Source organism: Rhinolophus sinicus, linkage group LG03 (assembly GCF_036562045.2).
Source record: "Rhinolophus sinicus isolate RSC01 linkage group LG03, ASM3656204v1, whole genome shotgun sequence".
Lineage (NCBI taxonomy): Eukaryota > Metazoa > Chordata > Mammalia > Chiroptera > Rhinolophidae > Rhinolophus > Rhinolophus sinicus.
This window is the reverse complement of record NC_133753.1, coordinates 6579026-6604249: the sequence shown is the minus strand read 5'-3', so window position 1 is coordinate 6604249 and position 25224 is coordinate 6579026. Positions and strand designations below refer to the sequence as shown.

At 43.6% G+C, this 25224-nt stretch overlaps 1 long non-coding RNA gene across 1 annotated transcript in view; it reads left to right on the top strand.

Annotated features, from left to right (window-relative positions):
* The window catches only part of LOC141570808 (uncharacterized), a 105655-nt gene extending 85091 nt beyond the window's left edge, over positions 1–20564 (top strand). Inside the window, exon 4 of the long non-coding RNA XR_012495261.1 lies at positions 20459–20564. This is a non-coding gene — a long non-coding RNA (uncharacterized LOC141570808). The remainder of the gene's footprint in view (positions 1–20458) is intronic.
* Positions 20565–25224: the final 4660 nt, after the last annotated feature.

The window sequence follows — 25224 nt, the reverse complement described above, 5'->3', positions numbered from 1 at the left end:
CCATCTTGGTGCCATCCAAGGCCACTGCCTGCATTTTGTTGCTGTTGACACACAGAACGTGGTAAGGGACGAGGTCCATTCCATCCTTGTTGGATGAATGTGTACACACATTCGTCATGGAGCCCCTGGTGTAAGATGGTTTTGGTAACAGGGAGGGTCTTTCTGTACCTTTGTGCCATAATTGGATGTTGGGATTCTTAGCATATCCTGCAATGGATTTAATGATGCTGGATATGTCGTTATTGTGAATATTACGGCACAACCGAACACGGTGTCACCACCATGGCACGACCCCAATTAATGGATTCCTTGGGAGGGCAGCCCACTTATAATGAAGTCACCCATGTCAAAACTTGCAGCACTCTGAATCAAGCAGCAGAGTGTTGCAGCAGAAGACTTTCAAGGCCAGATGCTATTTTAGATGCTCCTGTTTGTTTGTTTTAAATGTAATGTTAATAATGACCATTTATTTACTACTTACTGTATGCCACACACCAGGATAAATGTTTTGAAAGATTATTACATTTAGTAGTCACAAGAAATTTATGAAGTAGACACTACTGTTATTCCCATTTGATTGACATGAAAACTGAGACATGGAGAGTTTAAATGGTTCTTCAAGGTCCCCCAACAAGTAATGGGTAGAATAGGGCTGTAACCTCAGGCACTTTAGCATCAGAGCTTGAGCTTCTAACCACTGCCTCTGCCCCCGACCATGTTCCTCAAAGTGTCTTCCAGGGCCCAAGGCCAGAATTACTTCAGTTTCAGATTCCAGGGCCTCGTTCCAGATCTGTTGGAGCGGAGGCCCATACATACACATTTTTAATATTAGGGGACCAGATGTTTCTTATACACTCCAATGATTGGAGCCATGACCCCATGGTGAAGAGACCCTTGGATATGCACATACCCTGCAGGTAAGGAGCAGGTGCTTCCTGAAGAACCTCACATCTCTTAAAGGCAGGAGTGGAATGGGCTGGAAGCCCCAATTAGGAGTTTGCCAGGCGTGAGGAGTTCCCTGATTCCTTTCCCAGGGATCTGGTGAAGCCTCAGTTCTGGAGTGGCAGAGTCTTGATGGTTACGATATCCTGGGTCATCCTCTCTTCAAATCACATGTGGTCTGGAAGTAACTTCCTAGATAACAGCCAAAGCTACAGAATTGACCAGAAGCTCTCCTAGGTCTCTTGTCTTACAAAGTGGTTCTTCCATACCTCCTACAACTCTTATGTCTGGCCCACACTCAGGCACCTTCAGAGGGAGGTCGTTGGTGGGCTGGAGACTTGTCAAGTCCTGCCTCATCCTTGGAAGAGGCTGAGGGGCGTTTAATCACTGCCTGGCTTGTTGCGGGATCTTCAGTGGCTTTTTGAGGCATGGTGTGCTCACTCCATCCATGGTGGCAGTTGAGGGTCATTATTCCCCATAAATAGACTGTGAACCAAGAGGATACATACCATCTGGTTTTCTCCATTGCTGAACTCCTTCTTTGGGAAAGTTACTTTTCCTCATCAATCAATATTCTTTAGAAGATTTTTCTTTCCTATAGTGGGCCTTTTTCTGACCTCCGTCTTGCAATATTCCTCAAGAACTTAAGGATACTTAAATGATTTTCTTTTTTCCCAACTAGAAGCCACAGATTAGCATCCAGAACTACTACCTTTGGAAAATCCATTCAGTGCAACAGATATTTAGAGAACACTGTGCCAGACTCTGAATAAGACACAGGTCTTGTCACAATAGAAACCATGTTCTAGCTGGGAATGGACAACACCTCTGAAACCAAGAGTTAGCCTAGAAGAATATGCAAAGTACTTGGAGGACCTGGGGCATTTGTTTTATTGGGGGAGGTTTGTCACTGAGTTATACATTTTAATGATTTCAACTATGTGTGGCATCATGTTAGTTAGCATTTAATGTGATCTTTGTGTCATGCCACCACTTCCCCAACTGCACATGCTTTCCAAAAACCTAGGATGCTTCCTTTGGGGTGTAAAGTAATAAAATGAAGGCAATGCAGCCAGACTATGAGGGACTGGAAGGCAGTGAGTGTCCCTTATTTCTTGTCCTATGTCTTCCCTGAAGTTGGGGATCCTAAATACTAGACAAGTGCATGAACGAGGGAGTCGTATGCACTGCTTCCTCTGATTATAAATGTTGCTTAACATTTGCAACATATTTCTCCAGTTTCAAAATCTTATCACATGCCTTAGCTTTTTTGATTCTTACTGAAGTTCTATAAATAAGCAAGTGAGATATTACTTTAATCATTCAAGTTTGGCAGGGAAGGAATTTGATACTTACTAAAGCTTTCACTCGCCCAAGGACATGCACCTGGAGGTGGACAGGTTGGGACTTGATCCTGGATGTGCCTGGCTTTTGATCCCACACAGATTCCCCTGTGTCACAGGGAATTAGAGATGAATATTATTATTACTATAACTGAGAATTTTTTTGCGTGGATTATTAATCTTATTCTGAGAGGCAATTCATGGATTATTAGTCTCTTCACCATGTGCAATAATCAGCATATATTAAAACGAAAAGAATGTTCGGTAAGAATGAGTTCACTTGATTTTAGTGTTTGACTTAAGCATTTACATTTGGTGGGTGATTCTGTCTTCATTTTACCAGACCTTTCAGAGCCAGTAGACGAAGTTGATCATGTAACACTCTCCTCTCTTGACTCCTGGCCATCACATCCTTCTGTTCCCACGCCTCTCATCCCAGCTTCTGTACTTCCGGCTTCTCTGAGTCCTTCTCTTTTACCTGTGTTTTAAAAGGTGGGGTTACTCAGGTCTTGGTCCTCAGCTCCACCTGCCCACTCTCTCCCTATTCTATTTCCTTTACCCCTCGTGGCTTATTAATATCTAAATGCTCATGGGTGCCAAATTTTTATCTCTGACCCGTATCTCTAATCCAAACGTTAGACTCACATGTCCAAATGCCTACTTGGAACCTCATAGACCTTCCTCTTTGATTTAAAAAATACTATGTAATTTTACTAACAATTGTCACCTCAATAAATTTAATTAAAAAAAATACTAATTACTCATTCTACATTAGGTGCTCCTCTAGGCATTGAGAATACAGCAAGGGAAATATTTAAGGTAACTCATCCCTCCAGAATGTATCAAAATAAAATGTGATTCCCTATGTATGAAACCTATTCTACAGTTTTGTCCTAACTTAGAAAATGTACCCCCAACCATCCAGTGTCTTATCTAAAGACTTAGAAGTTGTCATGATTCTTTCATTTCTCTTACTTCTCAAATCCAATCCATCAACGAGTTATGTCAAACTTCTCTCAATTTCATCCACTTCTGTCCATGTCTGTCACACCCACAACTAGTCCGGGAAGACTACCATCGTCTCTTGGGGATGATGGCAACAGACTCCTGGCTTCTTTTCTTAGACCATTCAGTGCATTCTCCACACCACAGCAAATGACTGTGAAACATCGTCAGACTGCATCACTCCCTGATGATAACCACTGGTGCCTTTCCATTGCACTTGGGGTAAAATTCAAATTGTTTACATTGTCAACTCCTATGTCTCCAGTGCAGTGTGACCTGTGGACACTTCTTCAAATGCAACTCATATCTTTCCTTCCTCATTTACTACCCTGTAGCCACATTAATCTGAGTGCTGGTTCTGAAGTATGCCGAAGTGCTTTCACAACTTGAGGTCTTCCCCTATAACCTTCTTTCTCTCTGGCGTGTTCTTCCTTCTTTTATTTGTTGCCTGACTCATAAACCTTTCAAACTGAGCTCAATTCTCCTCTCAGGGAGGACTTCCCTGATTGCATTCTTTTTTTTTCTCTGTCAAAGTACTTCATTCTTTGTAGACCTTTCCACAATTTATGATCATTTTATTGATTTTTTTTGTACACATTTTTTTTCATTTCTTTTCCCTACTAGAATATAAGTCCACTGAAAGTAGTCACCGTGATATCTTCCTCACCCATCTTATTGCCAGTGATTAATCTGATACCTGGTATGTAACAGGCCCACAACAAATATTTGATTGATTAAATGAGTTTTTTGTCACCTAAAAGACAGGCAAAAGACACTTTTGCTTAAATTCAATCAAACATTATTAAGCATATTACTGATTTTTTATGAATATAAACATGAATAATAATCTACTCTGGTATTTCTTTAATACTAATGAGATAATTCAAGTGAAACATAGAGCAGTCTTCCTCTAAGCATCCAGTCAATAAAACGTTAATTGTCCTTCTTCTAGACCACAGGGTCACAGAAAGAGAATTTTAGGGAGCTGCTAAAAATCTAGGGAGTTTCTGGGTTTGTATATAATGGCATTTATCATTTGCTTGTGCAAATTTGAATTAATCTTAACCACCGACTCTTTTGAGCCCTTCCTTGACGCCAGACTTCATGTGAAAAGGTGAGAGACATGGGTCTTGGAAAAGCACCCATTCTGTGGAGAAAGTCAAGCTCAGACTCAACTCAAGGAAGACAAAAAGAATGGCAGAGTCTTTGGTAAAGATATAGAAAAACAAATATTTTTTGAATGCACAGATAAAAAAAGATTAAAAATTTCCCCTCAGATAAGAAGAGGTTTCATGGTGATATTTTTTGGGGCTGTCAGGGTGAAAAAGGATGAGAAAAATGAAGAGAGGAAATAAAAAGAAACAAATTTTATTAGCATTCCACTTCACAGATTGAGAAGCATATTCCGTATCTTATTTGACTCAATAATCCTGTGAGCCAATGGGGCTACCACCTCCTTCCATTATTGTCGGTTTGCTTGTTTTTAACAAGGGAATTAAGAATCGGAGAATTGGTGTGTTTTTCCCAAGGACACTTGGATAATAGCAGCAAGGGGTCTTGCATCATGGCTTGTGAATCCAGGCTTCTGAGCTCGGCTCTCTGCTGGGCGGCCTCATTGGTGCTCAATGAAATGTGTGGCCCAAGATTCTTCTTTATTCTTCTGCTCCCACCAGAATGAGAAATACTCAGCGATGACTCATTTTCTAGTAGAGTGCTGGTCCTGACTAGTCAAAACTGTCACCTGCCAAGAAGTCCTCCAAACCCTAAGGGGGTGAAGTTTTCACTTTTCAGACATTCTCAGGAGCAGGGAAAGTATCTATAGTGCCTGTCTCCTGGGCTCACTGGAGCTGTAGGATGCATGTGGACCCTCTACATCAACAGGCTATTTCATAGAGCCATGGGTTTCTGCTCACCTTCCCTGCCAGAGTGGTGTAGGCTGTGAGAACCCTTTCTCTGGAGTGGAATCATTTAAGGTGGTACAAGACTTCTCTTTCCTAATTGGCTGACTCCCAAGTGTTAGTGGGACAATAGTCTAAAGCAACGCCCAGGAGTTTCAGCGAGGAAATACGGGTGCAAGGATGACATCTAAGGCTGCTCCTTATGGCAAGCACCTAGGATTAAAGGAGGCCATTGCTTGGCTCTTGAACTAATGTTTCTTGTTGCAACTCAAGTGCCGGCTCTAAAGGAGGCTGTCAATAGGGAAGAGAGCATGACAAAAAGAGCAGTGCCAAATGCTTCTGGGAAGATGAGATCGACTCCTATTTCATCGCATTCTGTACTATTAGAAGGGTTTCAGGAGCCCTTCTCCCTCAACATACACAAACTGCCCCATGGATTACCCCTGCTCTCCCCAACCCGCCGGCTATACGCAATACAGACACCTGCTTCCCACTAAATTTCTGAATGTCAAGGGCAAAGACAGGAGAATGGAAGGATGCTCGGGGCCTACGAATATAAATATGACTAACCTTATAACTCATTGATCAATTCCATGAAGATGATGGGGTGCAGGCCAGATGGGAGAATTTGAGAGGCAGAGAAGAAAAATTAAATTTGTTTGCATAACAAAAGGTCAGGCACACGGAGACGTCCCCTATTTATTGAAGGAGATTGGGTATTGTGGTTCCCATGTTCTCAGAGAATCTGCTGGGAGACAGAGGCATCAGGTAGAGTCTTGAGAAGGACAAGCCCTGTGACCAATTGAGTGATGGCTCAGATCTGTCTTGACATCACTGCCTTCTCTGTTAGTGTGACTCCCTCCTCCTTACGTTTTCACCAGCCCTCTGTTAACCTTGACCTTTGCAAGTCACCTACACACAATGACCTTGTGTTAGTGGAGCGCTGGGGAATGAAAGGTACACAGTGGTGCTGGGCGAGGGTTCAAGGGATGTGATCAGAAGGTAGAAGTGAGCTGGGCATTGGAAGAACCAGCAGGGCAGTGATGAAGAGGAAGACGAGGCCATGGGAATGCAGGCATCCAGGGCTCTTGACTCGGAAACCATAGGGATATTGGAAAAGATGTGAGTTCTCCACAGAGCCTGCGATGGTGCTCCGAGGTTGGGATGCAGGCTTAGGGAGGGGGCGAGGCAGCCCACCTCCACAAAACTGGCAGAAGGACTCTTTGGGGACCACACAAGGCCCAGCCCAGCCCAGCCCATCAGGACTTCAGATTCTCTGAAGGGACTTGGGAACCGAGCGGTGAGCAGGTGCTTGCAGTGTGTCCCCAAGTCGCCCCGGAGGCCAGTGTGGCCACCTCCCATCCTCTCTGCAGCCCATCTGCACCCTACTCGTCTGGTCTCTCCTGTTTGCTGTCCTGCCTCATCCACCTGACTGTTTCCAGCTGGATTTGTTGTTGCCTCTGAATCCACACGAGCAGCAGAGCAGCAGAGCAGCAGATGAGACCATGCAGATGACTTCACACTAATGATAAATTGGGGGAAAAATACAGAAATAGGTCTGAATGGTTTCCCCGAATTTAGGGAAATCATCAAATGTAACAAAAGGCTGAACTCCACATGGTATGATGCATGTGTGCATTCATTCATTGCAAGTCCTTCACTCATTCAGCTCCCACTCAGCCTCTCAGCAAACCTACACGGTTACTTCGCATTTCAGTCCAACCTGACATCTCAATGGGGTGGTTTCTCTGGGGCTCTTTCCTCCTTCACCCCAAATCTCCATCTGTCTCTTTCCTTCTCTTTTCCTTCCCGATGGCAGTTTTTTATTTCAGAAGAAAACTTATGAAAATTGTTGAAACACGCACTACAAAGCAAACCTTATTTTTTTTTTTTTTACATTCAACGGAGAGCTTCTCCCCCCACCACCCCCAAAAAGAGGCAGCCATGTCAAAGACACTGCCTCCCCCCTTTGACATTCATGCAGCGCTCAGAGTCAGCTGGGGTCTTCGCTCTGACAAATTTGCATCTCTTTGAATGTGACGCTTGAAAAAAGCCAGAGCCGCTAGATTAAATTTTTTTTTTTTCCGTCGAGAAAATGAGAAAAGCCTCTATCTCTGTGCAAAGTCTACTGGGAAGATCTTTATTCTGATTCTTGTTAGAATTGTTTATCACCCTGACAGGCCAGACTCGGACGAGATAAAGGCTCCGCTCCATCACGGGGCCTGACAGTGGTAGGACATGCAGAAAAATGAAAGGAGCAGGAGAAAATATTATTAATAGATGCCGACTTGCTTTGCCTGCATGGCACGTCAGGGAAGGGAGAGCGCCATAGCTTGATTGCAGGCCTATGAAGTTCTGTCCAAAAAAGAAGCTATTTTTCATTAAGTGATAGAAGGGCCTTTTTCATGTTCTTTCCTGAGGAGCTGATAACTTATGCGGTTTATTCGAACCCTGCTGATTTCTGTCAGGGGAAGAAAACTCCTGAAAGATGGCTCCGACTTGTCCTTTTCAGGAAAGGTGGCTGGTTTGACAGACACACATGTGGAGTCCTGAGGCCCGGCCTGGACAGGCTCAAGGCCCGGGATCCTGGTTGGATGTGTGTGGGATGCTGTGTGTCTAAGATCTATGTGACGGAAAGAAAAACTAAACTCACGGCCCCTTTGACCTCAAAAGGGGGCTTTCTGCCTTGTAAACTCAAGGCTTTCACCAAGGGGTCTGTGTGTGTGATTTCCTTCCTAAAAATACACACTTGGTGCTCCAATGAGTGGGAACCGTCCCAGCCACATCCTGAGGTACTATTGAATCGGGCAGCTCAGGCCTCCATAACAAGGTATCGCGGGCTGGGGGGCTTGTGCCAGGCATTTATTGTCTCATGGTTCTGGAGGCTGCAAGTCTGAGACCAAGGTGGGCAGATGGTTCTTCCTGAGGCCCATCTTCTTGGCTTGCAAGCAGTCGCCTTCTCTCTGCGTTCCCACGTGATCTTTTCTGAGTGTGCACACCCCTGGTGTTTCCTTTGCTCCTTAGACGGGGACCTTAGTCTTGTGAGATGGAGCTCTGCCTTATGATCTCATTTAACATTAATCACCTCCTTAAAGACCCTGTCTCCAGATACAGTCACATTTTGAAATACGGGGTTAGGACTTCAATATATGGATTTGAAGGGAACTTGATTGAGTTCCTAACAACCATACAGCGATTTCTTCCATTCCAGCTTTTCCAGATTCAGGCAGCGGCCGCTGAGTGGGATGTGTGCCCACATGGTCCCATGTGGTCCTTGAGGAAATGCCCTCTCTTAGGACACATGGGTGCCACAGATCTCTTTGGCTGACAGGGCCATGCGAGGGATGCTGGCCTCACATAGTGCTTCCCTCCTGATGGAACAGCGGGGGTGGGGGCAGGCACTGTGCACAGGACCCCTGGAGCTGATTCTGGGGTACCCAGCACCTGGACTGAGAGGCCGGGTAAGTCACATAACCCTTTGTGCCTCACTTCCTGCTCCTGTAGAAGTGATCGCATTAGTAATTAATAATAGTTACTTTATTAATATATATTTTATCAATAGTATGAACAGTATTTTTTTCCTCTTGCTGCCCACACTGAAGGGGCACTGGATGGGGTGAGGTGTATGTGGCAGCTCCTCACTTATGCTGGAGGGTCATTCAGATTTTTGGGGTGAGTACTATTGTTGATGGATGGGCCTGTGGTGTTCCAGCCTGGAGGGCAGCTTTCCCCTGGGGCATCCTGTGAGCCTGAGTGTGACCTTTGTCCAGCCAGGAACTAAGCATGAGTCCAGAAAGCGTCTGTCTCCAGTGGTTTGGGGAAGAGATGAGTTCCTGTTATAAATTGAGCTTTGGCCCTGACTCTCTTTCTTCCTTCACCTGACAAACAGAGCCTGGCTGAGGGCTATGTGAAGACATCTCGCCCAAACCAGGAAACTGCTGCAATTCATTCAATTTTACAGTTTGGGGTGGGGGCTGGGGAAACAACTTTGGTTGAACTGGAGGTAAGTGAGGTGATATAGTCATTTCTGTCTCTGTGGGGTACTTGGAGCATCTGGCAAAGCCAGTCGCCTGCGGCATCCGGGAACAGACTTTGGCATAGGCAAGTGTGGCACTTTTTCTTTATCTGTGTCATTCGCTACTTCAGACCATGACTTAACCCTCTTGAATTTCAGGGTCCTTGTGTTTAAAGTGAAAATGATAGCGTGAAAATGGTAGAAAGAGTTGTTGTGAGTATTACATAAAGCATCCTCATTGCTTGGCATCACTCTTGAAGTATAATAAGTGCTCAGGTTACAACACTCATAAAGCTTTTGTTGCCATTGATGATGATGATGATGATGGAGATGGTTATCTGCTTGATAACTAACAGTACACAACCTGCGCCAGCCACTGTCCTCGGTCTTTTCATGCTTAAGTTCATCTGATGTTCACAGCAACCCTTATAAGTAGGCATTATTGTTTTCCCCATTTTAAAATGAGGACCTTGATGTTCAGGAAATGTCAATAACTTGTCCAGGGTTGCGCAGCCAGTGAGACACATGGTGACTGTCCGGAATAATGGACGGTGTTGGTTGGAGAGTTGGGGAAGGTCTTTTAGTCTACCATGTCAATGAGCGAAACTTACCGCCAATTGGCTGGAGGAGGGATGTAAGTTCCAATACATGTGTGCTCACTCTAACATCTAGGTATGAAATACAATTCTAAGAGGATGAGTGAAATTCTTGGCTCGTTTGGGACAAAGCCACTAGATGAGTCATGCAGACTGGTAGAATCATTTCACCCATCACAACTGGGCTGCTAATAGATGGGCAAGACTATGAAGAAAAAAAGAACTACAGGATTCCATGTGTGAAGGATCCAGCAACGGCACAGATAGGCTAAATGGTCCCTGCAGGAGTTAGTCCTTGATAGAAATCTCTTGCTCATCCTTCAAGGAACAGGTGAAAAGTCACCTCCTCAATGAAACCTTGATTAACTCCACAGCACAGGAGACTGTTTGTCTTGCACAGAAAGTAAGCATTTGCAATGTATTTGCAGGTATCGTGATACAATGTAATCTGTACCTGCGTCCTTGACTCTCCTACTGATGGAGACTGCAGCACCCAGAGCTTTGTCTGACACCAAGATGGTATTCAGGGGATGTGTGTGAACAGAACCATGGAAAATAAACCCTTTACACATCCTAAATACACGGAATATGAGTCCCAAAACTATAGTGAGAATGCAGGCAGGATATTCACAGAGCACAGAAGTTTAATTTAGAGAAATGAATTTTGGAAATAAATAAAGAAAGACATAAATACTACTACTACTACTAATGTCTTAGAGTTATATTTCATTTAATTTAACACATGTATAACCCATGGCCATGCACCAATGTGGTGTGGGTTGGAGGGTGGGATGTTGGAACATACGGGGCATGAGCTTGACCCTGAGGGAGATTCTTTCTCACGACAAAGCAGCCCCCAATATTTACTCTATCTGTTATCTTGGATAAATCTTAGGTAGAGGGTGAAGCTTAGAAATAGAAAAATGAGAGACTCAGAACTAAGCTTTTGGGTCAGAGGAGTGTAGGTTTAAAAGATGAAAAGGGTTGATCTTGGTCATCAAGGAGGCATGAACAGTCCAAGAAGAAGTAATGTGCATGCAGAAACTACCTGGGAGGCCACTGTCAGGGTGCCAGAGGAAGCTTTAGATTCGGTGTTGGAGGCGGGATTCCAATCATGGCTTTACCCCTGGTTCAGCACAGCTCAATCGACCTATCTGGGATCAGAATCTTTACCCCTAAAATGAGGATGGCCAAGTGTAAGTGAAGGACTTCTTCCCAGCCAAGGGAGTCAGGTGATCGGCTTAGCTCAAGTTAAATTGAGGCTGGCAGTCTATTGTTGAGAGTACCTGGGCCACCCCCCAACCCCTGGCCAGGGTGTGGGTGTGACTTGCGCTAAGCCAATCGATCAGTCACAGTGCTCACAGATTTTGCAACGCACGTGGAGTGAAGCCATCATGGATCAAGTCGCTGGTGTTGGCCTATCTTGGCAGCAGGTAGTCGAGCAGCTCCTACTGCGAATATCCAGAGGATGGCTCATGATTTCCCATCGCAGCTACAGCGTCCCAGGAGCTGGCAGGCTCACTGACCTGCTGGGCTCTGACCAGTTTGCCTCAATCTGCTGTCACCCTCAGGTTCCCAACCTGCCTTTCAACCTTGTACAAGGTCCTCCCACTGACAGAACATAGCTGGATCCAGGTGACAAAAGAGACTGAGAAATGAAGTGTTCAGGTTTCCAACCCCTGTAATAGAGGAAGCTATACAAGGACAAATGTGGGCCTGGAGACAATACGTAAACATAGGGCATATTATCCCTGACAATTCTCTTTTCCACAGAGAAATTACAGTGCAGCTTTTGTACTAAAGGACCTATAATGTTAACCATAACACAGTGTGGACCAAAGCCAATAAGGAACAGAACTCGATGATCAAAACTAGCCAGGCACTTATCACTGGAACATAAATTCTGCAAGTGCAAGAATTCTTTCCTCCTTAGTCATCCCTCCAACCTGATGCCCTAGCTCCTAAATCAAGTACTCAATGTTAGTAGACTGATTGACACTCTGGGGGCTTCCTTTGTCCAATGACTGCCAGCTGGAAGTTAAAAGCCTTTATTATCAATTCTCATGTGAGGTCTAAAGACCTTCCGAATCTACAGATGTTCTTTAATGGCTGGTTACGATGTTGTATAAGAAGACCCAAACCTCATAAGGTATGTGCTGGTGAACTTTAGTTAGGACAGATTAAAATACCAAAACAAATAGACCCCAAAATATAAAGGCTCAAATATAGTAACCTCCAAGGTAGGTGTGTCTGGTCGGCAGGCAGCTCTCATCCATGTTGTAACTCAGGGATCCAAGCTCTGTCTATCTTGTGGTTTTACCATCTACTAGTGTATGCAGTTGCTGTCATCTCCCTCCGGCTGCCAGAAAGAGAATGAGAGTATGGGTAAACCCACTGCTTCTTAAAAGACCCAACAGATGTAAGTGACACCCATCACTGTGGCTTATTCTATTGGGAAGAACTAGCCTGGTCATTACACTTCAATGCAAGAAGGCTTGGAAATGTGGAAAAACTATGTGCAGAAGAAGAGAAAGCTGACTGCTGGTGACCAGCTGTCACACTCTGCTCCACAGTGGTGTGTGAGAGTGTGTGAGTGTGTGTGTTGCTTTAAAATTGTAGGAATGACAAACACAAACAAGTGAAAATAATTATTTAATTTGCTGGAGTTTCACAAGATCTCTTTGTTGTCGTTGCTTTAGGTGTTCTTCATATTTTTTATTCCTGGCAAGGGAAGGAAAATAATGTTTTTGAGGATTTATTATAAACGTAAGTTTGCTTGGTAATTCATGCACAATCACTTCATGGCTCCTCGTGATAATTCTGTGAGGAAGCTTCCATCATTTGTGCTTTGCGGACATGAGAATTGAGGCGCACAGAGTTCTTTAACTCTTCCAAGCTCTGAGAGCCATGGAACTGCAAAGAGAACAGAACATTTGAACCCAGGTTTGCCTGATGCCAAGCCTGTGCCTTATTCACTCCACTACCTGCCTCCTGATGGGAATCGAAGGGTCTTCATAATCACGAGGCCATGAAACGCCCCGAGGAACAAGGACACTGGAGGGTATCTATATATGGACCATGCTGAAGGTTTCTTTATTCAATGCACAAGAGGGTCTTCATTGTCACCAAGAAATGTGATCTTTTTCCAGTGGCTTTTTAGTTTACCTTTTTTTTAGTACTTTTGAAAGGGTTATGAACAAAAGAAGGCAAAATAATAAGCAGAGCACGGCAATGACAGCCAGAAGCCTACACCGAGCCCCACTGAGGGGAGACAGCAGGGTGGTCGGGGGAGCCGAGTCAGGGGTGAGGGTCCGTATGAATGACTCAGCCCTCCACATCTCCAGCCACTGTTGCCATAAGGTGAAATGAGGCCCGTGGTTGCCACGTCTTCCAGCTTCTCAAGAGTAGCTGCAAATCTAGATGTAAAATTCCAATTTTAAATATTGGATCAAACAGGAAAAAAAAAATGAGTCAAACACATCACATCACGGGTTGAATTCAGCACCTGGGACAGCGGGATGGTGACCTCTGCTTTCTGGGACACCCTCTGCCATGGGTCCCTGCTGCAGGATTTCAGTCACCATTGCAGCCCCTGCTCTTTGTGCTACAGACAAAGCGGCAGCACTGCCAAGGACGTGCATTTCTCTAGTGCTTGTTTGTCACATCGCAGCCAAGGAAGGGGCACATCTAACTGCCCACGCTCAGCCAAACCAAAGGACAAAGGCAGCAAGACTCTCTCTGCACCTTGGGGAAAACACAGCTCCCCTGGGCGGAAGATGTGAATGTTCCCATCTCAGTGTAATTAGGAGCAGCAAAAAAACTCAGACATGTGCCCCTTCTGTGTTGGCAACTGATATGACAGAACTACATGAGGTGCAAAATACAGGCTGTGTGTGTGTGTGTGTGTGTGTGTGTGTGTGTGTGTGTGTGTGTGTGCACGTGCGCGAGCATGTCACTTAGTGCTATATGCTGCTGCCCAAGTTTCAGAGTGATTTGTAACTTGAAGTTGATGAGATGGGATATTACATCTTTTTAAAAAACGTAAGCAACAACAAACTTTGCTTGGTGTAAATTTAGCAGGGGGTGGGAGTTTGCCAAGGTGCAGTGTGTTATTGTGCAGCTACTGTTTCGATGAAATGGTATGTATGTGTGGTTGTATCTGTGAGTATGAAGGAGACAAGCAAAAACACTATGTATACATATACATACATATACAGAGGGTGCCAAAAATGTGTGTATACATTTTTATGAAAGGAAAACTGTATTCAAATTGTAATACTCAATATACACCAATAACAAAAGATGAATACAAGTCGTGTTTGACTTCTGCAATGAGAAGAGGTGCTCAAAGTGGTTTCCATCAGTGTCCAGACACTTCTGATCATGGCGAACTCCTGCCTGAGCAACGTTGATCAAAGTGTCCTCTTGTATACATTTTTTTTGGCACTCCCGGTATACACACACACGCACACACACATATGTGTGTATATATATGTATATATATATACACACATATATATGTATATACATATACATATATATGTGTGTGTATATATATACATATATGTATATATACATATACATATATATATAAAGGAAGTGAATACAATAAATGAGAGAATAAATTTGGAAAGAACCTATTAAAATTGGCTGTCATCAAAGGTCTTCATGGAAGCTGTTGGTTTATAAAGAGACAGCCCAATTTCCAGTTAATTCTTAAATCATCCTTCCATCAGCTATCTCTGGAGTCTGCTCTGCGCTAGGCGTAGTGGTAGCCTTGAGCATGCCGAGATGTGGAGGTCATGTCCTTGTTCTCCAGGACCCCACAGTCCACTGGGTACAGCCAGGTGGCTCGCCAGGGAACTGCCGTGCAATTCCTTAAGTAACCAGAGTGGCTGCTGTTGTTATTATTCTAATTCATGCAAAACTCCTGGCATGTAGCAGCAAGCTCAGTAAGTGAATTGGCACAGGGCAAGGTGTTTTGCACTGGTATCTCATTCTCATAACAACCTCAGATTAGATTAGGTTGTAAAGGAGGCAAAGCTTGGTGAGAGAAAATATTGCAGAGGATTAGAAGATCAAGGCTTAGCTTGGCCACTTTCTACCTTGATCATTTCACTTGATCTTATTGCTCTCCAGTGTGCTTGTCTGTGATTTAGAGATTGTAATAATGGTGTTGTGTTAGTTAGTTTGACTGCATAACCAACCACCACAAAATTCAATAGTTAAACCATAGCCATTTATTGTTGCTTATGCATCTATGGTTCGGCTGGGGTAGGACTGGTCTAAGCTGGGCTCACCTGAGTGGTTCTTATTTCAGCTATAGCTGCTCAGTGTCTTATTCTCACTGCAGGGCTGTGGTTGGGTGGGGTGGCTCTGCTCTACGTGTCTCCCATCTTCCTGGGAAAGTGGTCTTACTAAGTAAGGCATGTTCTTGTCTTGTCAATGTCAGAGGTACAAGACAGCAAGCTCCATCTTACAAGTGTTTGGGAAGCCTTTGGTCATATCACAATGGTTGATGGTCCATCATTCAAACTGAGTCACATGGCCAAGCAGTTATTCAGTGGAGAAGTAGATTCTGCTGCTTGGACATGGAGTTGGGGGCACGATACATATTGATAGAAGTAGATAATTTATTATTGATAATTATTTTCTTCTGTTGATGGATGATCCAATGGAGGCTCCGACAGGTAACTTGTCTGAGATCCTATAGTGGGAAGTGAAGAGGCAGAAATCAAACTCATAATGTCCACCTCCCTTCCTTTTTTTTTTTAAATTTTATTTTATTAAATTTATTGGGGTGACAATTGTTAGTAAAATTACATAGATTTCAGGTGTACAATTCTGTATTACATCATCTATAAATCCCATTCTGTGTTCATCACCCAGAGTCAGTTCTCCTTCCATCACCATATATTCGATCCCCCTTACCCTCATCTCCCACCCCCCACCCCCTCCCTTCCTTTTTGATGGAAACCCATGGAGCTGCCTTACACTGGAGTTACATTTTTAAGGTTCTAAGAAAAACAGGGTATTCTAAATATCCAAGTTGGTCCTATTTAGCAAGGCAGATCTCAGACCTTGAGAGTTCAGAGAGTAAACCTAGATGAGCAAAATCCAACTCCCCAAGGGAAGAGCAGGATGGAAAATCACCACAAATTGCATTGAGGCTGCAGTGTGCCAGGCCCAGCATTCAGAGAGCAGGGGCCTGGCCCTTTAGGTGGGAGCAGATCTTCCCTCTGCTCTGCCTTCTGAGACGCTCAGCAGTCTGACCCTTTGGAGGGGAGCTGAGAAATGTGTGCTGCCAGCTGGAGTTCTGCCTTCTATATTCAATAGACAGTGGGAAGGAAAAATTTTTCTATAGATCTCTTCATTTGCTAAGATTTGTTTTCCTCTCCTGAGGATTTTGAGTATATAAGAATTGTATTTTTTAGAACTCTCTGAAAGTACTACATTAAATGCAGAAAAGGGTGATGGACTCCCCCGGCACTTTGTACTACTGTCTATCACAGCCCTTATGTATTAGCTTACAGGATTTACTTACATGTTGGAGTCCACCTCCTGCCCTCTCCTTGCTCTGCCCTCTCAGTCCCTAGATGGTGATCTCTTTGCAACATTGGGCCCAACACAATGCCTTAACCAGGCCAGACGATCAGAAAATATTGGTTGAATAAGTGAGTGAATGAGGGATAAATAAAAATACGCTGAATGAATGAATAAGCCAATCAATTACATCAATGAATATGCAGGTGAATGACATTAAATTCTTTAGTAGCTTTTAAGCCCTCTTTACAATCGGTCTTTGTCAACTACCACGTCTTGGCCCAGCAGATCTGGTTAATTACACACATTCCGTCACCTTTAGTTCAGAGCCTATGAGAGGGAGGAACCCTGCATTTGTAACAGTAGAAGTGCCTGAGTACTATAGCTGTGAGGAAAATCATGAAATTTGAGGCAAAAGACTCTTGTCCCTGACTAACTCTTGATTGTGTTGCTAATGTAACAGAGCAGAGCATTTAGGCGTGATCTCTGACCTCGTCTGCTATCATCTCTTGTTTATCATCAGGGGAGCAAAAGGAACTTGTGACCCGTGTATTCAGGGACATTCTTGAGGCAGATTCTACTTTGCGAGTACAGCATAAATTGCCATGCAATTCCAACAAGACCTCTCAGAACTCTCTGCATCTCTGGGTCAACAGCTGCCACCTATGGCAAGGCAGGGCATGGCACTATTACACAGACAGCCCAGAAGGCTATACCCCTAGAGGGGCAGCCGACAGGGCCTTCTGTTGTCTATGAGACTGACCACTACTGAAATGGTCTCTCTCGTCTTCAACTTCCACTAGAACTCCTGCTTGGAGCCCTCGCTTACTTGTATATACAGGCTACCTTGGACTCTCATTGACCTTCTTACAGGCTGCAGCCAACAGGATGAGCTCTGTTCTTACTTGGCTCTAGCTGATCACAGGACACCGCTTTAGCTGACCAGGAGGGTAATAACGACAACAAGTCATTTTCAGCCATACAGGCTCTGTCTGGGGCTCCAGGAGCCCCTGCATCAGAAGATGTGATGGGGGGTCAGAGAAAGGACAGACCAGCCCAGTACACTCAGGGGTGACCAGAAGACACATCTTTGAGGAGGAAGCAACAGAGGTGAGCTGTGGTGAGTGAGGAGAGCTTCAGAGTGCTGAGACTGAGAGGAAGGGATGCATGTCAGAAAGTACAGATTGGGAGGGAGGGATGTATTTCATGAGCGAAGCATGAAAACAGAAAAGAAATAGACTGTTTGAAGTGTGAGCTCTTGAGAAGGCCAACATGCTTGTATCTGTTCACTCCCTGGACATGACTGAACAGTCTAGAAGCCACTAAGGAAAGCATCAACTTGCCCTTTGTTCCCATGTGGCCTCCTGAAGGCGAAGGGGACTTGGCAGGTTTGGTGACCCCAGCCAAGCTCCATGAAAGAGCAAAGGAATTGAGTTACATACGTCATACACTATGCTGTTAGAATCTCCTCCACAACCCTTCTCATGGCCGCTGGCATCTTCTCACTCTGCAACTTCATCTGCCATTTCTTTGTCCCTAGGTGTTTCATTCTTACACAAAAATATTGTTTTTATCATGCTCTGGGGGTCATTTCCATCTCTAGGGATGGATGAGGTCTTTTCTACTTTGGGGATGAAAGACTCACTCTGCATGCACATACTTTGACTTTCTCTGGGGCCTTTCAAAGAGACCATTGGTTTAATTTACCTTTATTTTATTTTTAAATTAAATTCATTGAGGTGACAATGGCTAGTAAAATGACATAGGTTTCAAGCATTCATTTCTAATAACACATTATCTATATATCACATTGTGGTGAACATGTAATTTACCTTTTTACTGTCTTTGACTGCCAGAATAGGGGATAGGAACCTTAGCCATAAGAAATTCTGAGGACAAACCTACAATTGCAAAAAGTGTGTCTAACGTTCAGAGGTTAAATAAATATCCTTCGAAGTCCCAAATCCCCTATGTGTACCTCGAGTGTTGATTAGGAAAGCCATAGGAGATACAGCTAGAAAGGTAAGTAACAGATTGCTGATGACTGAATCATAAGTATGGCTGAGATCTAGATCTGATAATTTGCACATAAGGACAGCATTCTGGAACATTTTCTTAAAAATGATAAAGTCCAAGAATTTTCACATGGCTTCATGGGAAAACTTCAGGCAGTCCTGACTTTGAATGTTATCTCTCATGTCTCCCTCCTATTTTATTCTTTCTTGAGCTACTTGGGGACAGCCATTATTCCTTGATCATGCTGAGAATGTCCATGACTCTGAGCCTTCGTGAATGATGCTCTTCGTGATGATCTGGATGATCTGGATGATGCTGGATGATGCTCTTCTCACCATTCCCACCTAGAAAACCCATTAGACCACGTTCCCAATGACCATCTTAATAAAATACTGCCCACCATGAACTAGCTCACTCTTTTTTACATTTCCTCTTTATACATTGTTCACAACAATGTTCTCAGCGTACTTTATTTTGTGTGACACATCTGCCTTACCCACCAGTTCAGGAGCAACTTGAGAACCTAGAACCCACTGCCCTGTTTGCAAAATTGCAGGTCCTCAGTAAGTGTACAGAAGGGGAATGGGTTGATGAGTTTATGCATCAATGAATGCATAGGTGAAGCAGTCAATTAATGAATGGAATGAGTCAATGGAGGATTAAAGAAATAGTGAACAAATGTGCCAAGGAACTGGTGCTTGGTTTTGTCTTCTTTTGCTTTTGGCTGATGGAGATGGGGAACTGCTGAAGTGGTTTAAGGAAGTACAAGATGTCACCATGTTGTTTAATAAATGCAACAGGCAAAAAAGAAAGATATGAATTGTTTAGTATTTGCAATTTTTCATATAGTCACTTCTTCCTCGTAAGGTCATCTACCCAAACAGTTGGCATTTTCTCAAGAGACCAAAGTGAAGATACATTTCTTTGAATTGTTTCGACTTGTTAAGGGTAGCTGTCTTTAATTTCCACACTGTACTGAGAAGGAGACTTGAAGTGAGGTTGACTTTATAGGTCATTTGGAAGGATGGCCCTGACAACAGTGGGAGGTGGGAGCAGATAGGAGTCATAGAGGTAAGACTGAGGGATATAATGGTGCTCACAGATGGAGAAGATGAGGGTCAGGGTGAAAGTCATTACAGGGGGATGCACTGGGGTGGGGGTGGGGTAGGGAGACTTGACAGGACTTACTAATTGGATGTGGGAAGCCCGGGAAGGGGGACGGAACAGCCTAAAGTAATGCCATCACCATTAACAAATCCTCCTATCCAGGCTTGTGTAAGAAAGAGTAATATTAGCATAGATGTGAGTTCTCCTCCCATTTCAGTAAGTAAATGTATGAGTGTCCCATTATTACTTACGAGCGTCTCAAGTTAGACTGTACTTTTCTAGGGCTCCTCATGGAAGAGTCAGATGGTTTCTAATCTGAATATCTCTAATAATCTCAGTCACTTAAAACCTCTTGGTTATCTGAAATAGATTATAAAACAGAAATATATGAAATTATGGCTAACACTGGAGAACTCTTGGAGAGGTAGTTTGTTAAGATTACAGACTATATTTCAACCTTGGGGTACATAATTAATTAGTAGAGAAATGGCCTCACTAATGTTTCCCACTTGTTTTGATGATTGTCACTTCATACAATGTAAATTAAAAAAAATATATGGATTCTCACATAATAGTAGTTATACCCGTAACTTCTCAAATAATGGAATTAAGCTGGTCTGAATTTATTGGAAATGATATGCTTGGGGTTCTGAGAGAGCTGGGTTTAGGTTTTAGCTTTGCCTCTTTGTAAGAGAGTGGCCTAAGCCAACTACTGACGCCCTCAGTTTTGCTTCCTCATCTGTAAAATGGGGATAATGAGAGCAGCTGCCTCCCAGGCTGTTGTGGAAATTGAATGAGGTAACGAATATAAATACTTAGCCTAGGGCCCGAGATATGGGGAGTGATGAATTAATGCTTTGTTGTAGAAGTAATCAAAAAAGTATTTTCTATGCACAATTTTATTGGAACTAAGTAAAGATGAAAATGACAATGATTTTTGTGTATATGGATTTGAAGAGCCCTTATAAAGATTTCTTCTTCCCTCCTCTTTAGGTGTTCAACCAGCCACCAGTCGAGAGTCTTGGCTTTATTGTCTTGCTAACACTAATTATAGGCTATCAAAAACATCATGATAGTTCTACCTACACTGTGAAGATTGTAAGTATGTGAAGACTAGATTGCTGAACCATCACTGGGGTCAACCTTGCCTCTAATGTAAAATTCAATTTTTATTTGGATTTTAAAATATCTCTAGTTATCCAGTCAATATTATATGCATATTCAAAGACTGGTTTTTCATCTTATCTGGAGATAACTTTCTTGTCCCATTCTTATATATTTGATGAATGCAAATGAAATTGGGTTCATACATTCCCCATATCAGAATGAAATCACACTCCTGTGTGTTTGTCACCCAAACAGCTTTGTTTGGGCTTCTGAGATAGAGACAACCCAAGTCTCTCCGTTCTTTAGCATCTCCACCTTGAACTTCATTATAAGAAACGCAAGTTTAATTTAGAAATAGCCCAAATTTCCCACTTGTGTGTCAGCCTGGAGGAACTCAACTTAACAAGAGTATTTAATAACACACAGAGTTGAAGGGGAAAATCTAGTTGAAGGACTTTATGATTCAGCATTTGTTAACTTAAATTTTTAGATTGCATTGTAGTTTTTTTGCCTAAGTCACGTGGCTGTGGGTCTTCACCATTAATGCTCGTAGCTTTTCTCCTTCCTGAAACAGTACTCCACAGGCATCAACATGACACCCATTTGCCTTTTGTTTGTTTTTATTCTTTTATTAGCAGAAAACGAAAATGGCTCCCATGGAACAAGTCTATGGGCTGGACAATGTGCTGAGAAAGCTGTGCAAATCACTGATTAATTCTGCAATCTGACAACCTCTCTGGGATGTAGAGACTATTATCCCCTGTGTGAGAGTGGGAAACTGAAATCCAGCAAAGGGAAGAGACACCCAGGTTAAAAGCAGGAGTATGTATCACCAGTGGCCGCAGGTGGACATTGGAGCCACTGAAAATCCAGATAAAAATTGAATTTTATATAGAGGAAAGACTGGCCAAGGATCCAGTTGCTATGGGTACAAACAAACTGATAATGGCAGCAACTGGGCTTGAAAGACCAACAGCTGACATGTGAATATATAAGGTAGGGTCATTACTATAAGGGGAGCTTGGCCAACAGATTCTAAGGTAACCCCTCCTCTGAGTGATTCTTTCCCTGGAGTGTGGGTGGGGCCTATGTCTTGTTTCTAAGCAAAGAAAACAACGAAGGCAATGGGATGCCACTTCTGTGGTTACACTAGAAGAGTATAATATCTGTCTTGCCGAGAGACACTTCCCCCTTTGCTGGCTTTGGGAGTTGTAAGCTGCATTCTTGAGGGGGTTGCATGGCAAGAAACTGAGGGCAGCTTCCAGCAGACAGCCAGCAAGAAACTAAGGCGCACAGTCTGATAACCTGCAAGAACTGAAGGCTGGCAACAACCATGTGTGTGTGGTGGCAGGTCCTCCCGAGTCCAGCCTCAGTGAGACCATGGCCTGATCGATATCTTAATTGCAGGCTTATGAGACTCTGAGCAGGAGACCCAGTTAAGCACTGCCCAGACAACTTACTATTCACAGAATCTATGAGATAATAAATGTGCACTGTTTAGACAGTTAAATTTGGGGTAATTTGTTACACAGCAATAAATAACTAATACAAGATCTTTCAAAACCATATCACTGAAGGTATAACTCTTTGGGAATCATTATGGTCTCATGGAAAGAGTAGACTTGGAGTAAAATTGCTCTCATCAAAGTCACAAAAGCCCAGTGGACACATTCCAGTATCCAACTTAAATGGCCTCTGGGTGGGGGGGGGATGTGATGCTGTGATCACTCTCTGCTTAAATAGCTTCCCCCTTCTCCCCCATGACACGCCTCACCAGTTCACCTTCTCCGTCTCTGACTAACCCTCATCTGTTTTGTTTGTGACTTGCTTCCTCTGCCCACCTCTCACACATGTCGGGACCCTTGAGATGCACTGTCAGCCCTGCTTCTCTTCTCACACTATATGCTCAAGGCTATGTGTGTGCTCATCAGCCCAGATCCCTGCCTCCCGACCTAAGCTCTCCCCACAACTCCTGACTCAGGGACCTACTAGATTTCTCATTGTGGATGTCCTGCAGGCACCTCCAACTCAACTGTACTCCCCAATTTCTTATCTCAGTGGTTGATGCCCACCAGCCACCACTCACTACCCATCTGACCAGCCGCTCAAGCCAGAATATGGTGGTTGCCATCAACTTTCTTCCTACTCAAAACAACCACCTGCTAAATTCTGTTAATTTTATCTATGAAATAAATCTCTGTGCACACTCTTCTCCATTCCAGCCCACGATGACCACCACTATCTCACTTCAGGTTTGTATCAATTCAGAGGGACTATTGAAATAGTTTTCTAGACAATCTCCCCATCTTGTCCTCCTCAATCCACTCCATACGCTGCTACCAATAATATGAAAAAATAACAGAAGGATAATAAATTCACCATGAAACACCCTGAGAATCTACCTCTGTCGTATTTTGTCACAAGAGAACATGGACCATGAAGCTGACTTAAGTTTACAGCCCCTTACTTGTGGGGCTCCCGCCAATGTCCCTTGTTTTTCATTTTAAATAAATATTTATTTTGTAATAATTGTATATTCATCATTATGTATCATTTTTTCTTTAAAAAAGCTCCAGAAAATACTGTTTACACCCTTTCAATGATTCTGGATCACCGTTGAGATAAAGGTCACACTCCTTGATCTTTTTTTTTTTTTTTTTAATTTATTGGGGTGACAATTGTTAGTAAAATGACAGATTTTTTTTTTTTTTTTTTCCATCTTAAAGAAGTCCCTCTAACATTCCTTGTAATAATGGGTGGTGATGAACTCCTTTAACTTTTTCTTGTCTGGGAAGCTCTTTATCTGTCCTTTTATTCTAAATGATAGCCTTGCTGGGTATCATAATCTTGGTTGTAAGTCCTTGCTGTTTATCATGTTGAATATTTTGTGCCAATCCCTCTGGCCTGCAAAGTTTCTGTTGAGAAATAGGCTGACAATCTCATGGGGGCTCCCTTATAAGTTACTAGTTGCCTTTCTCTTGCTGCTTTTAGGATTCTCGCTTTGTCTTTAACATTTGCCATTTTAATTATAATGTGTGTCGGTGTGGGCCTGTTTGGGTTCATCTCGTTTGGGACTCTCTGTGCTTCCTGGACTTGTATGTCTATTTTCTTTCCAAGTTAGTAAAGTTTTCAAGCATTTTTTCTTCAAATAGGCTCTCAATCCCTTGCTTTCTCTCTTCTCCTTCTGGTACCTTATGATGTGAATGTTGTTATCCTTGATGTTGTCCCAGAGGTCTCTTAATGTCTCTTCACTTTTTTAAATTCTTTTTTTTTTCTTTTCGCTGTTCCAATTGGATGTTTTCTGCTACCTGTCTTCCAAATTGCTGATTCAATTCTCTGCTTCACTAGTCTACTGGTGATTCCTTCTAGTGTGTTCTTCATTTCAGTTATTGTATTTTTCACTTCTGACTGGTTCTTTTTTACGGTTTTCATGTCCTTTTTTATGCTTACTATCTCTTTGTTGAAGTTCTCACTAAGTTCCTTGAGCAGCCTTATAACCATTGTTTTGAACTTTGTATCTGGCAGGTTGCTTGCCTCCATTTTGTTTAGTTCTTTTTCTGGAGTTTTCTCTTGTTCTTTCATTTGGAATGCATTTCTTTGTTTCCTCATTTTGGCTGTCTCTCTGTTTGTTTCTATCTATTAGGTAGATCTGCTATGTCCTCCAGTCTTGAGCAGGTGGCCTTATGTAGTAGGTGTCCTGTGGGGCCCAGTGGCACAGTCTCGCTGGTCACATGTGCTGGGTCCTCCAGGAGTGTCCCTTGTGTGGGTTGTGTGTACTCTCCTGTTATAGTTGAGCCTTGATTGCTCTTGGCAGGTCTATAGATGGGGTTAACCCTCAGGCTGACTGGCTGTGGGGTTTGGCCACATCCACATCTTATGGGCTGCTGTGCAGAAAGCTAACCCCATGGAAGAGGATTTGCCCCAGTGGGCTGTGGTGGCTGTTGAGACCACCCTTTGGGTGTGCCACTTGTGGGGCTAATTGGGCAGTGTTCTACTGTGCTGTGCAGCCAACCTCCAAGTATGTTTGTTCTGGGGCCTCTTGGGAGGGACTCCAATGCAGGCCCAGGTCACCCACTGCCTGTGACTGGCTTGGGAGTACCTGGTAGGAGCTAAAAGTGATCTGCAGTTGTTCGCTGCCTCTCCTAACACTGGAGGTATGTGGGAGAGGCCACGCTGCAAAGCAAGGATGTCTCTACCAGTACTGGGCTTAGGGTAGCTCCGCAAAATGCCAGGACACCCAGAGGCCTGCTGCCACCTGCCGGCTTCCTTAAGTTTTAGCAACTTATAAAAGCCTCGTGTGGTACACAAGTTGAGTGAGGCAGGGTCATGGGGAGTAACTAGAGTGGGAAAAGTTGTTACCAGGTTAATGTAAATTCTGGTTTGGTGTCAGTGCTGAGAATGGAGCTACTCGGCAAAAGTCTCAGAGCACACTGGGCCCAGTCACTGCCCACCTGGTGTGTGTAGGACTTTGATAGTTTTCCAAGAAAGAGTGCAATGTGGGCAGGGCTGGCTGCTCTTGGAGAAAGTGCCTCTGGTGTTGGAGGAGTTGGGTGGGCTGCAGTCCCAGTGAGTCAGCAGGGCAGAGTGACGGAGCTCACCAGACCAATCAGATTCAGATTTGGCCTGTGGGGGTGGGCTCAACACAGGAAAGA